General features: G+C 38.0%; 1 protein-coding gene and 1 non-coding gene across 7 annotated transcripts in view; both read right to left on the bottom strand.

Moving 5' to 3' along the window:
• The window catches only part of EXOC4 (exocyst complex component 4), an 806,015-nt gene that overhangs the window by 525,805 nt on the left and 267,572 nt on the right, over nt 1–12,638 (bottom strand). Inside the window, exon 10 of one of the 6 annotated variants that reach the window (XR_009494158.1) lies at nt 1–12,638. This exon is cut by the window's left edge and continues 34,656 nt beyond it; it is cut by the window's right edge and continues 34,866 nt beyond it. The exons of the other annotated variants lie outside the window; for them this stretch is intronic. The gene's annotated coding sequence lies outside the window, so the exon portion shown is untranslated. 6 annotated transcript variants of the gene reach the window in all.
• MIR2423 (microRNA mir-2423) lies at nt 2,797–2,869 on the bottom strand. The gene has a single exon (NR_030878.1). It is a non-coding gene; the product is annotated as a microRNA mir-2423 (primary transcript).

Here is a 12,638-nt window from a genome sequence, read left to right as displayed (position 1 = left end):
TGAGGTCACGCACATAGGATTGTAAGCACAAGATATGAGGAATTTTTCTTAAATGCAACCTGTCAACCATCATTTGCGATAATATCAGTTCTAAACATGAAAACCTACCCCATCGACCTCATATTTTTCCATTTTCTGTCCCCAAAGATTGTACATTTTCAATCAAGCAGTTCTTCAACTGGATACGAATGACTCAATGAGACCAAGGGTAAATATGTTGTTTCTATTGACTTGAAATCACAAGAGAAGCCATCCTCGAAGTCTACTCATTTCCTTCCTTTGTTTGATTCAGACTGACTGACTCTGAACACTAATGGAACACGACTTCTGTGTGTGTATGCCAGTGTATATACATGTTAATGTAATTCAATACTACGAGGTTAAGCTGCAGCGAAAACATTTCTCAGCCCTTGATTAAGGCCGGCATTAAACCATCAGACCCCATCACAAGCCTTGCTGATGAGTAGCTATTTGGACACACACAGAGCTGTGATTTCCATCCACTTTACTAATCAGCAAGTTCAGATTTGCTGCTAATGTGACACTGATGAACAGGAATGATGCTAATGTGACAGTGATGAGCAGAAATGACAGCTCAGGATGATTAAAATTAGCTAAGGCTCTGCAACCCAGGATGAAACAGAGGGGCTTTGAAAATGACCACAGCCAAACATGCATCTGTCACACAGAAAGGAAACACCAAAAACATATGTTTTCTGATTATACATAAATTTGAACAAATACACACTGTCAGCGTGACACTGTTTAAAATGCAGGTGGTCAGTAATATTCAAGTCCCACACTAAATCAAAAATGACAAAAAAAAACATGAATATAATGAACAAAAGTGCTGAGCAAAACAAAAACGTCAAAAGGTAGAGAGTATGGTTTGATTGTGAAAATACAGGGTATACTAGAAACACAAACCATGTGCTTAGTGGAGCTGAAATAAAATTCTCTGATCTATGCTAAATGAGAATGCTTCAGAAAAGCATGTGGACTTCATGCACTGGTCACTCTCAGAGACTTGGAGTTAGGTATCACATACACAGACTTCAGGACAATGACATCACCTTCCTTCCTTGCCTTCCTTTTTCTCATCATCTACTACCCCGCCACCCAGGCCAAATCAGTATATTTGGGAAAACTGAAGTAGACTGCTGGATTTTTAAAAGTCAAAATGTACTCCTGGCAAAAATAAACTAATAAGGTATGTCCATTTTCCAGTATAGTCTTAATCTATCCACCAAAGTTTCTAGTAGCATAGAACTGCTTCAGGAAAAAAAAAAAAAAACACAAGCAAAACAAGAAAATCTACAGAGAAGTGGAAAGTCAGCTGCGGCACCACTTCAGCTTTTTATGGCAAGGAACTGACCACGCTGTTCATGGGGTTCTCACACCGAGAGTGCTGGAGTGCTTTGCCGTTCCCTCCTCCAGTGAACAACATTTGGTCAGCTGATTCATTGGAAAAGACCCTGATGCTGGGAAAGATTGAAGGCAAAAGGAAAAGGAGGTGGCAGAGGCTGAGATGGTTAGGCAGCATCACTGACTCAATGAACATGCATTTGAGCAAACTCCAGGAGGTGGTGAAGGACAGGGAAGCCTGGTGTGGTGCAGTCCATGGAGTCACAGAGAGTCAGACGTGACTTAGTGAATGCACAACAGCTGACTATAAGCAATCCACACTGCACAGGCTACCCCACAGATAGAGCAGAATAGGATACGGATGTCTTTTTTTTTTTTTTTTCTTAAGTCCATTAATACATTCTGCCAGTGTTGAACTCTAAATAAAGTAACCAGATTCTCATTTTGATAGTATTGAATTAAATTCCTAAAGACGGATTTACTCAAAACATCACCTGCACCAATGAGTCATTCTAAAAAGGCTGGTATCCAGAAGCTACAAGGCCCTTGCATAGGCCCTCAATCTAGCCCTGAAGATCAATAAGGATTTCAACATAAACATTCAGATACCTAAGGTTCTGCAAAGAATAAATGAGAAAAGTGTATTATATGTGAAAAACATCAGTCTCAGAATTCTAGTAAACGTCAGGTTTTTTATAATGTTAATAATGCTGTCACCTGAAATAGTCTACTGATAACTACTAAATGGTTAAATGACCTTCGAAGACGCCAAAAATCAATAGATAAACCGGACACGTCTTACAAGCATTTCTGCAAAGAGGTAACAAAGCAGATCAGAGAATAAGATACACTGCTCAGGGCTTCTGTAATCAGATACTGAAAGTCAATCAACACAGGAAAATCTTCAATTACTGTCTTCCCAGTGGCAGGCATTGACAGGGCTTGTTTCTGGGTCATACTTCATCCATGTAATTTTCACCCTGAAACCTCCAAGAAGAGACTATTTTCAGGCAGAATCTCTCATTTTAACCTCTATCTATAGTTAGCATTACTCCCTTTTTAGTAAACAGTCTTTTCTCACACGTAATTGTCTAAATTATCCTTTATTAGAATTCCTTCTCAAAAGCAAATTTTCTGAAATTATCTGAATTACCTCACTGCTTCAAATAAGTCAATTACAAACGCCTCCAAACAAATTTATATGGGAGTAAATAATTCATTGTTGTCATTCTGCTAAGATTCAAACTCAAACATGGTTTCCACACCTAAGAACAGACAATGCTAATTTATGTCTTAGCAACACCGAAGTCCCGTTTACTTCTAGAAGAAAAAGGTATCAAACACAGACAGGTTTTCCTGTAGGTCAAATGCTGTCTTCGAGCTTTAGGGCTTTGCTTCCTGGCATTAACTTACACCATAGCACCAAGTATGAAAAGCACTCAGGAAAACAACAACCACACAAAACTAAGCACCACTTCTTAGTGTGATTGGCTTCCAGGCTCTTGTTTCCAGTGGGAGAAAACAACTGATACTCACTTCCTAAGACGGTTTTCACTGAAGCAATTTATCCTAAATCTTGTCAATTTGAATGTATCTCTCCTTTTATTTTTCTAAAATAATTATGATGGGCCATATGTTAATGAGCACAGTTAAGAAGTCAACTTTAGACTAATAGAGAAAGAAAAAGTTCAGAGAACTCTTAGAAAGAACTGGGTTCCCCAAAATGAGAAATAATAAACATTGGGTACTTGTAGGTCTCTATTGTTCAAAACTAATTTCTAAAAACTATTCAGTGGGAATGGTTTTGTTTTTTACATATAAAAAAATCTATTATTAAAAGTCAGCTTCATTGAAAAGATGCAGTACAACTGAATTCTCAATTGCAACTCCAAGAAAGAATCATATCCTGAAGAGGAGAACATTTTTTCACATGAAAAAAATTTTTTTTCATGTCCTTTTTGTTATTGAGGTAGACAGACCTGCTCGCAAGCCTATCCTGGTCTCAAGGCCAGTGACATAGGCCTTGACAACAGTTTTTCTTGATTTTATTACAATGTTCATCTCCCCTCCAACTTTCACCTGCTCTAAAATTTAACAAAAAAATACAAATTCAGTTAATGAATCTGTAGTTAGAATTATACTATACTATAAATCAAAAATGCTAAACATGAAATGGTTTATCACATTAAAATTGATTAAAGATAAACAGAAAATGTTTTTAAAAGCCTAAATGAAGAAGCATGGATACCTCTGACATGGATGGTTAAGATTCCATAAAATGGGGTCCCATTTGTTTACTTTGGTTTTTATTTTCATTACTCTCAGGAGACAGATCAAGAAAAATCTTGCTATGATTTATGTCAGTGTTCTGCCTGTGTTTTCCTCCAAGAGTTTTATAGTATCTGGCCATAACAATTAGGTTTTTAATTTTTTGGTTTTGAATTCATTTTTGTGTGTGCTGTTAGATAATGTTCTAAACTTAAAAGCTTTTGCACAGCAAAGGAAACCATCAAACAGAACAAAAGGAAAAGCCACAGAATGGGAGAAAATATTTGCAAATGAAGCAACTGAAAAGGGATGCATCTCCAAAATAAACAGCTCATGCAGTTCAATATCAAAACCCCAAACAAACCCAATCAAAAATGGGCAGAAGATCTAAATAGACATTTTCTCAAAGAACACATATAAATGGCTAAGAGGCACATGAAAAGAAATTTAACATCACTAATTATTCAGTTCAGTTCACTCAGTTATATCCAATTCTTTGAGACCCCTAGACTGTAGCACGCCAGGCCTCCCTGTCCATCACCAACTCCCAGAGTTTACTCAAACTCATGTCCATTGAGTCAGTGATGCCATCCAACCATCTCATCCCCTGTCGTTCCCATCTCCTCCCACCTTCAATCTTTCCCAGCATCAGGGTCTTTTCAAATGAGTCTGTTCTTCGCATCAGGTGGCCAAAGTATTGGAGTTGCAACTTCAGCATCAGTCCTTCCAATGAATATTCAGGACTGATCTCCTTTAGGATGGACTAGTTGGATCTCCTTGCAGTCCAAGGGACTCTCAAGAGTCTCCTCCAACACGACAGTTCAATAGCATCAATTGTTCAGTGCTCAGCTTTCTTTATGGTCCAACTCTCACATCCAAACATGACTACTTTTCATTCCAATCCTAAAGAAACACAATGCCAAAGAATGCTCAAGTAAGTAAGTAAGTGAAATCACTCAGTCGTGTCTGACTCTTTGCAACCCCATGGACTGCAGCCTACTACGCTCCTCTGTCCACGGGATTTTCCAGGCAAGAGTACTGGAGTGGGGTTTCTTCTCCAAGAATGCTCAAACTACCACACTAATTATTAAAGAAATGTAAACAAAAGTCCAATGAAGTATCACCTCACACTGATCAGAAACGCTATCATCAAAAAATCTACAAACAATAAATGCCGAAGAGAGTGTAGAATAAAAGCAACCCTCCTACACTGTTGATAGGAATGTAAATTGGTAGAGCCACTATGGAGAACCATATGGAGAGTCCTGAAAATAGTAATATTAGAGGTACTATATTTTCTAGCAATCCCACTCCTAGACATATATGTGGAGAAAACCATACTTTGAAAGGATACACGCACCCCAGTGTTCACTGCAGCACTATTTACAACAGCCAGGATGTGGAAGCATCAATGGATAAATGGATAAAGAGAATATGGTACATACAAACAATGGAATACCACTCAACCATAAAAAGGAATGAAATAATACCATGTGCAGCAGCAACGTGGATGGACCTAGAGACTCTCAGACTGAGTGAAGTCAGAGAAAGATCAATCATATGATATCATTTGTCCATGGAATCTAAAAAACGTAGTACAAATGAACCTATTTGCAAAACAGAAATTGAGTCACAGATATAGAAAACAAACATATGGCTACCAGTGGGTAAGGCAGGAGAGAGGGATAACTTAGAAGACTGGGATTGACATACAAACACTATATAATAATAATAATATATATGTATACATATATATGTAATAGGCAACTAATAAGAACCTACTGTATAGCACAGAGAACCCCACTCAGTGCTCTGAAATGCCCTACATGGGAATGGAGTTACAAGTGGATATATGCGTATGTGTGGCTGACTTACTTCATTGTACAGCAGAAATAACACAACCTTGTAAATCAACTGTACAGCAAAAGAAAAAGAAAAAAAAAAGATTCCATAAAACACCCATAGAAGAATCTGTGGTTCAGGAATGAACTTGGTAAAGACCATGTAATTGCATTTATAGTCAATAAAATAAAAGAAAAATAACTTCTCATATAAAGACAATGTCAGCTATATATTTAAAAGGCATGAATAACAATGGGTACCATACTGTTATTTTAATGAAAATCTTTTCCTCATTAGAAATTTCACCCTTCTGCTACCCTTCTGCAGCAAAGCAAATGTACTGTATATTATATATGTGTTGCATATTGAGACGTATTTGCATGTATATGGATACTAAGAACTGTCTATTACTCCATCCAAATGTTCAATGATGACCGTTTCTACTAGGTCCTGCCTACCCAGGTCTTGCCTAGATGTCAGAAAAGTCACATATTTTATTGTGCTTTAGGAAAAAAAGATTATGGCAAGCTCCGCCACTACACTCAAGGTTATGCAGTCAACAGGCCAATGCACTTGACATCCCTCACAGACTTCCTCACGATGCTTTGAGGTAAGAAAGTGAATCAGATTCACATCCTTCATCTTCTTTTACCTTTGACAAAGCTGTACAAGTGCAAAACCTCTAGCCTCTTCATCACTGCTTTTAACTTCTCTATTCTCTTAAATCCCCAGTTCTTTCTTTTTATACCCAACTAGAGGGACTTGGAAATCATATAACCAACTTTCTTGGATTAATCAAAAGTATACAAGGTAAATATACATGTACTTCAACTTCTCTTTATGAGACTAGTATTCAAGGAGGGGCAGATGCCCTTCCAATTGCTTAATGCTTCTAGCTCACAGATGGAGGTGGCGGGGGCGGGGGTGGGGGGAATGTAGGTATTCAAATAAACTACCTCTCCTTTTCTAGGCTATCATATCACCTCTTTCAACTTCTGCTTCTTGGCAAGGTACCACAGATTAGGACAGTGAGTTCTGGAATCTGAAGGCAGCTCTTCCCGACTGCATCCCCTCAGGTTATGTTGGCCATAATGTTTAACTGCTATGGCCCTCATTTTCCACATCTCTTCCTACACTTCCTAGAGGAGTAAGTGAAATAATATACTGTCTTATTATTATTATGATTATTATTATTGCAATATGTGGCTGGCACATCGGAAATCCCAAAATATGTTAGTAGAGAGGTTAAAACACTTCTTTCCTATTACAAACAAAGCTCAAGATTACTATTTCTGATCAGTCCTGCCAATTTCATCTGCAAAGAGTGAATAATCTTCCAAATAGAAAAATGATGACCTCAATATGAATCTGAACCTCCAGATAAAAACAGAATTTTTAACATGCTTTCTCTAGTTGTCTTTTTGTTCTGGATAATCATGCCTCATATGCAAACAATAATGCCCTACATGAAAAATGAACATAGGCATTTGAGATCATATATTAATATAACTCACCAAAAATTTGTATACATAATAGAGAAAGAGAGATTACAGCATCAGAAAGATGCAGGTTTGAATCCCTGCTCCACAACTGAGTTATCAAATATTTGTGATGTGCAGTGCCCCATCTACAAAATGGGATCATCATATTTAAAGCTCACAGATTTTTTACCACAATCAAATGAAGTGACATGAGGGAAGCACCTGGCACAAAATAAACATTCAAATGGGAACACCCTTCCCTGATAAGCATGATGAATTTAAATAGCAACCCCTTCCACAGCAAAGTTGCTTTTCATCCGCAAGGGAGCAAGGATATCTGAACATTAGGGATTTATTTGTGGAAATCTGTTCTTAAGATTCTTCAAACTGCATAAACAAGTGATATGTACAAAGTACACGAGGGCCTTATTTTTTGAAATAAAAGCCACAACGTTCACCATAAACATAATAAAAAGCCAAAGAAGAGGGAGAAGAGATAACAAGGGAACAGCTGGTAGCAACTGTGCACATCATTCAAAGAGGCAATGGGGCCAGTAGAGTTTTTCAATAAAAGCAAAGAGAACACTAGGTGGTAACGAAATGGATACTTTAGATGTGGGTAAGCAAAACATATTCACTACTCTTCAGGATGCCAGGGGAGGCTTGGATAACATCTCCTGTCTTAATGAGCTATACTCCATTCCCAGCTGTTCATAACAATGACAGAGTTCACTGCAGCAGGGAATCTATATACAAAAACTCCACAGTCCCTAGGGCCAGAGGTGCAGGGCAAATGCTAAATCATACATCTGTTGATGCTTGGATGTATAAATGAAGAGGGATTTTAAAAAAAATCAACTTGCACATCTGGGATCTTTCTTCTCCAATAACTGTCAAACTTATGTATATTTTCTAATCCCTTTTTTTGAGCACTTTTTAAAAAATTAATCATCTTACTTTATATTTTAGGGCAATTTTAGGCTTAAAGAAAACTAAATAATATGAAGAGTACCCCCATATGCTCTCAATCTGCGCATTTTTAAGGGTCTTGGCTCATTTAAAACATTAAATGGTCACCCAGAATTTTAATGAAACAATAAATAAAATGACCAAAGTAGTGAATTTGAGATGTTATTTAGATCTGCATAAACCAAGTGATGCTGACAATCTGAAAACAATATAATGATGTGTCAGAAAAAATTTTAATGTATAACTGCAGATTTAATCAAACCTAAGCAGGGCATCACTACAGCCAAACTCAAAATCGTTGTCTGAATATAACATTTAAAGTGAACTTATAACAATCAGAATTTTCACAGTTAACAACATTAACATCACATTCACATCTTCACCTCCATATCTGCTAAAACCATAAGAAAACATGTTATAATGGACCTTTCTCCAATCTAAAGAATATGAATGGTCCCAAGATCAAGGTTCAGAGCATCTTGTATGTTTATCAAACAGCTTCTTTTAATTATGGAATTACTACTACTACTACTACTTTAAATAAGATGAGGTGCTCTATTGGGTCATGCAGATAGATGAAGCAAAAGATGTTCTATTTCCTCTGAGCTGGAATTCCATCACCTCCACTAACTTCGTTCATAGTGACGCTTCCTAAGGCTCACTTGACTTCACACTCTAGGATGCCTGGCTTCTAGGTGAGTGATCATGCCATCATGTATATCTGGGTCATTAAGATCTTTTTTGTACAGTTCTTCTGTGTATTCTTGCCACCTCTTCTTAGTATCTTCTGCTTCTGTTAGGTCCATACTGTTTCTGTCCTTTATTGTGCCCATCTTTGCATGAAATGTTCCCTTGGTATCTCTAATTTTGTTGAAGAGCTCTCTGGTCTTTCCAATTCTATTGTTCTCCCCTATTTCTTTGCATTGTTCACTTAGGAAGGCTTTCTTATCTTTCCTTGCTGTTCTTTGGAACTCTGCATTCAGATGGATATATCCTTCCTTTTCTCCTTTGCATTTTGCTTCTCGAGAGAAATAATTTTTTACCTACTGGTTGACCTTTATTAAGGCTGTCTACTGTCATCCTGCTTGTTTAATCTATACACTGAGCACATCATGAGAAATGCTGGGCTGGATGAGTTACAAGCTGGGATCAAGACAGGCGGGAGAAACATCAACAGTCTCAGGTATGCAGAGGATACCACCCTAAGGGCAGAAAGTGAAGAGGAATTAAAGAGCTTCTTGTTGAGGGTAAAGGAGGAAAGTGATAGAGCCAACTTAAAACTAAATACTGAAAAAACTAAGATCATGGCACCCAGCCCCATTACTTCACGGAAAATAGAAGGGAAAAAGGTAGAAGTAGTGACAGAGTTCCTCTTCTTGGGCTCTAAAATCACTGCAGATGGTGACTGCAGCCATGAAATCAGAAGACGTTTGCTTCTTGGCAGGAAAGCTCTGACAAACCTAGACAGCGTGCTGAAAAGCAGAGACAATACTCTGCCGACAAAAGTCCGTATAGTCAAGGCAATGTCTCCCCAGCGGTCATGTACGGTTGAGAGAGCGGGACCACAAAGAGGGCGGAGCACCAAAGAATCGATGCCTTTGAACTGTGGTGCTGGAACAGACTCCTGAGAGTCCCGTGGACAGCAAGGAGATCAAACCAGTCAACCTCAAGGGAAATCAACCCTGAATACTTGTTGGAAGAACTGATGCTGAAGTTGAAACTCCGGTATTTTGGTCATCTGATGTCAAGAGCTGACTCATTGGAAAAGACCAAGTTGCTGGGAAAGATTGAGAGCAGAAGCAGAAGAGGGCATCAGAGGATGAGATGGCTGGATGGCATCACCAAGGCAATGGACATGAACTTGGGCGAACTTCAGGAGATAGTGAGAGACAGAGAGGCCTGGCGTGCTGCAGTCCACGGGGTCACAAAGAGTCAGACACGACTGGGTGACTGAACAACAATTACCTTTATTAATCTAGCAACAGTGGCTGTTCTGGGAAAGGCAAAGGAAGCCCAGAGATAATTCTGGCATCAGGAGTCACATTCTCCTCAGTCCAAACTACTACCTAAGGCAGCAGCCCCAATCTTTTTGGCACCACGGACTAGATTCGTGGAAGACATTATTTCCATAGACGGGGACGGGGAATGGTTTCAGGACGATTCAAACACATTACACTTATTGCGCACTTGACTTCTATTATTGTTATATCCGCTTGACCTCAGATCATCAGGCAACAGACTCTGGGGGTTGGGGACCCCCCACGTAAGGTACCACTGAAGTGACTCAAATACCGCCCTCATGGTATGGAAGCAGTAACAAGTAGAAGGGTCATGGAGGACAATTCCAATGGCTAAATGTCATACAAGATGGACCAGGTCAAAGCTGTTTGTGTGAAAAGGATTTCAAAATGCCTGACAACAGAATAACTTAGTGAAATTCTAGAGATCATAAATCAACATCTTTATAATTAGCAAATATGTTTTGATAGTCCAATCACCATGCATAAGAGATGTTCCTGAAACCATGGTTTAAGTCAGATACTTTCAAGATACTAAGAAAGAACTTATCATTGAAAGGAATCTTACAGTAAGATTTGAGTGGTCTGGGGCCATGGTTAGGAAAAAAGTGACAATACCCTATCTCAACATTGCATGCATCTGCCCGGACCAATTTATAGGGATCTGCTGACCATTAACATATGTAAGTCCTCACTGCATTCAATACCAGCCTCTGGTTTAACAGAGGTGTGCAAGAGCTAACTACCATCTCCCATTTAGGTTACAAGATTCTAAACTTTCACCTTCTCTTTCATGACTCTTCCTCTACATTAAACCCGAAGCGGGCAGTCTCGAGCAATCAGTGCATAAGAAGTGGTGGCACATTACAGTTACTAGTTGGAATTTTAACTGAGGGTAAATAACAATTATCACTGCAATGCAGCTTTAGAAATATTTCTGCCTGGCATCAGGCAACAGCAAACGCAAAGTGGAGAGTGAAGCACCAGCAGGCAACCTGACTTGGTTCAGAAATGAAATGCTGTAGATGCCCTTCAAATAAGATTGTTTCAGGAAAGACTTCAAAATGGAACACCGGACCATGGCTTTCATACGGCCGAATCATGGATCCCTGGGCAGCAAGGCTCCTGTTTTATGCTAGTCACTGTTAAAATGATGCTACATAAGGCATGTGTGCGCAAGGACCTTACAAAGGGATATTTCCAAGACAGATTCTGTGCATTTAAAATGTTCTGCAGCTAAAAAGAAACACCTTTCCCCTCTCTGAACAGTAAATTTTCTATCTTCTATACCACTGTGCCATCTCAATTTAGGAAAAAAAAAAATCTGCACGTTCAATTATGATTCAGTTGAAAACAAAGGTAGTACCACCATAATTGTGCCCAATGAGGCCAGAATATTAAACTTTTATTTTCAAGTATGGTTTTCATCACTCTCTCCTCCAGTGCAGTATATATGATAATATATTATTTGTTATTCAGAGGGGAAGAGTTCCATACAAAATGAATGACTTCAATTGCCTTATAAATAAAACATAGATAAATGTCTTGGTAAAATAAATTAAAGGAGCATTTGTATTTGATCACTCCATCATATTACTGCCTATCTACAAGCAGAATTTGTTGCTATGTATTTCGTGAAATTCATTATATGTAAAGGCCATAATGGCTGAAACTCAAACAAATCACACGTATCATGCACCTCAGAGAGACTTGAAACACATTAAAGGCACAAAAGTCAGAAAACGTAATGATGGCCCACACCTGTAGTTTGGGGGATTGTTTGCTTGTTTGTTTCGGGAAAGCATTTCCCAGGTAGACTATTTTAAAAATTAAGCTGTAGCACATTTAAAAGCATCAACACTTAAATGTATTAACATTTAAAAGTTGATATTAAACTTCACTTTCCCTTCTTAAAATTTACTGAAATGGCTGAAGAGGATGAATATTAGTCTTGATGAAATGCCTTTGCTGGTTTGGATTTAATAAATAGGATCATTATATAAACTAGTTAAATCCATTTTTAAGGAAAGCTGAATCCACATTATTATGACTGCATTTTAGAGTAACAAATACTGAGTGAAACAGAAGTGGAATAAACAACAAATAATAAATACATGATATTTTGCTCCGGGGGGTAATTCCAGGTTATCCTTCATTTTTCCCATTATTGTTGAAATACACTGGGGACAATATAAATTTCAAACACTATAGAAATAAATAAGGAATGCTGATGGTTTAAGGGAGTGTTTGAAAAACAGAAATGACAAAAACTATTTTCAGTGAGAACATCATGAAAGAAAAAGCTTTTTTCTCATGTGCTACGGCAGGGTGATTTACAAATAAAATCTTAATTATGACCAATATGAAAGATGAGGTAACATAAAAAAATCACCTGATTTCTACAGATTTCAAGTTATAGACTAGTGTTTCCCATAGCATAAACAGCTCTAAAAGAATGATTAAGATAACAACAGTAAGTGTATTCAATGCAATAAAAGTGAAAGCCTGATTTCATATAAATGTCAATGTACAGATTTATAAACACTGTCATTTCCACTAGCCAGTATTATTAAGCTGGCTCAGTTTACCATCCAAATCAGGTAATACGTGCATACTAGCCCTGAAGGGTCAACATTCCACATGAAATCCTTTATTTTCTACAGCATCACCGACAGTAATCAGCCTGCATCTGAAG

This window comes from Bos taurus, chromosome 4 (assembly GCF_002263795.3).
Source record: "Bos taurus isolate L1 Dominette 01449 registration number 42190680 breed Hereford chromosome 4, ARS-UCD2.0, whole genome shotgun sequence".
In the NCBI taxonomy this organism is placed as follows: domain Eukaryota; kingdom Metazoa; phylum Chordata; class Mammalia; order Artiodactyla; family Bovidae; genus Bos; species Bos taurus.
This window is presented reverse-complemented; position numbering and strand designations above follow the sequence as displayed.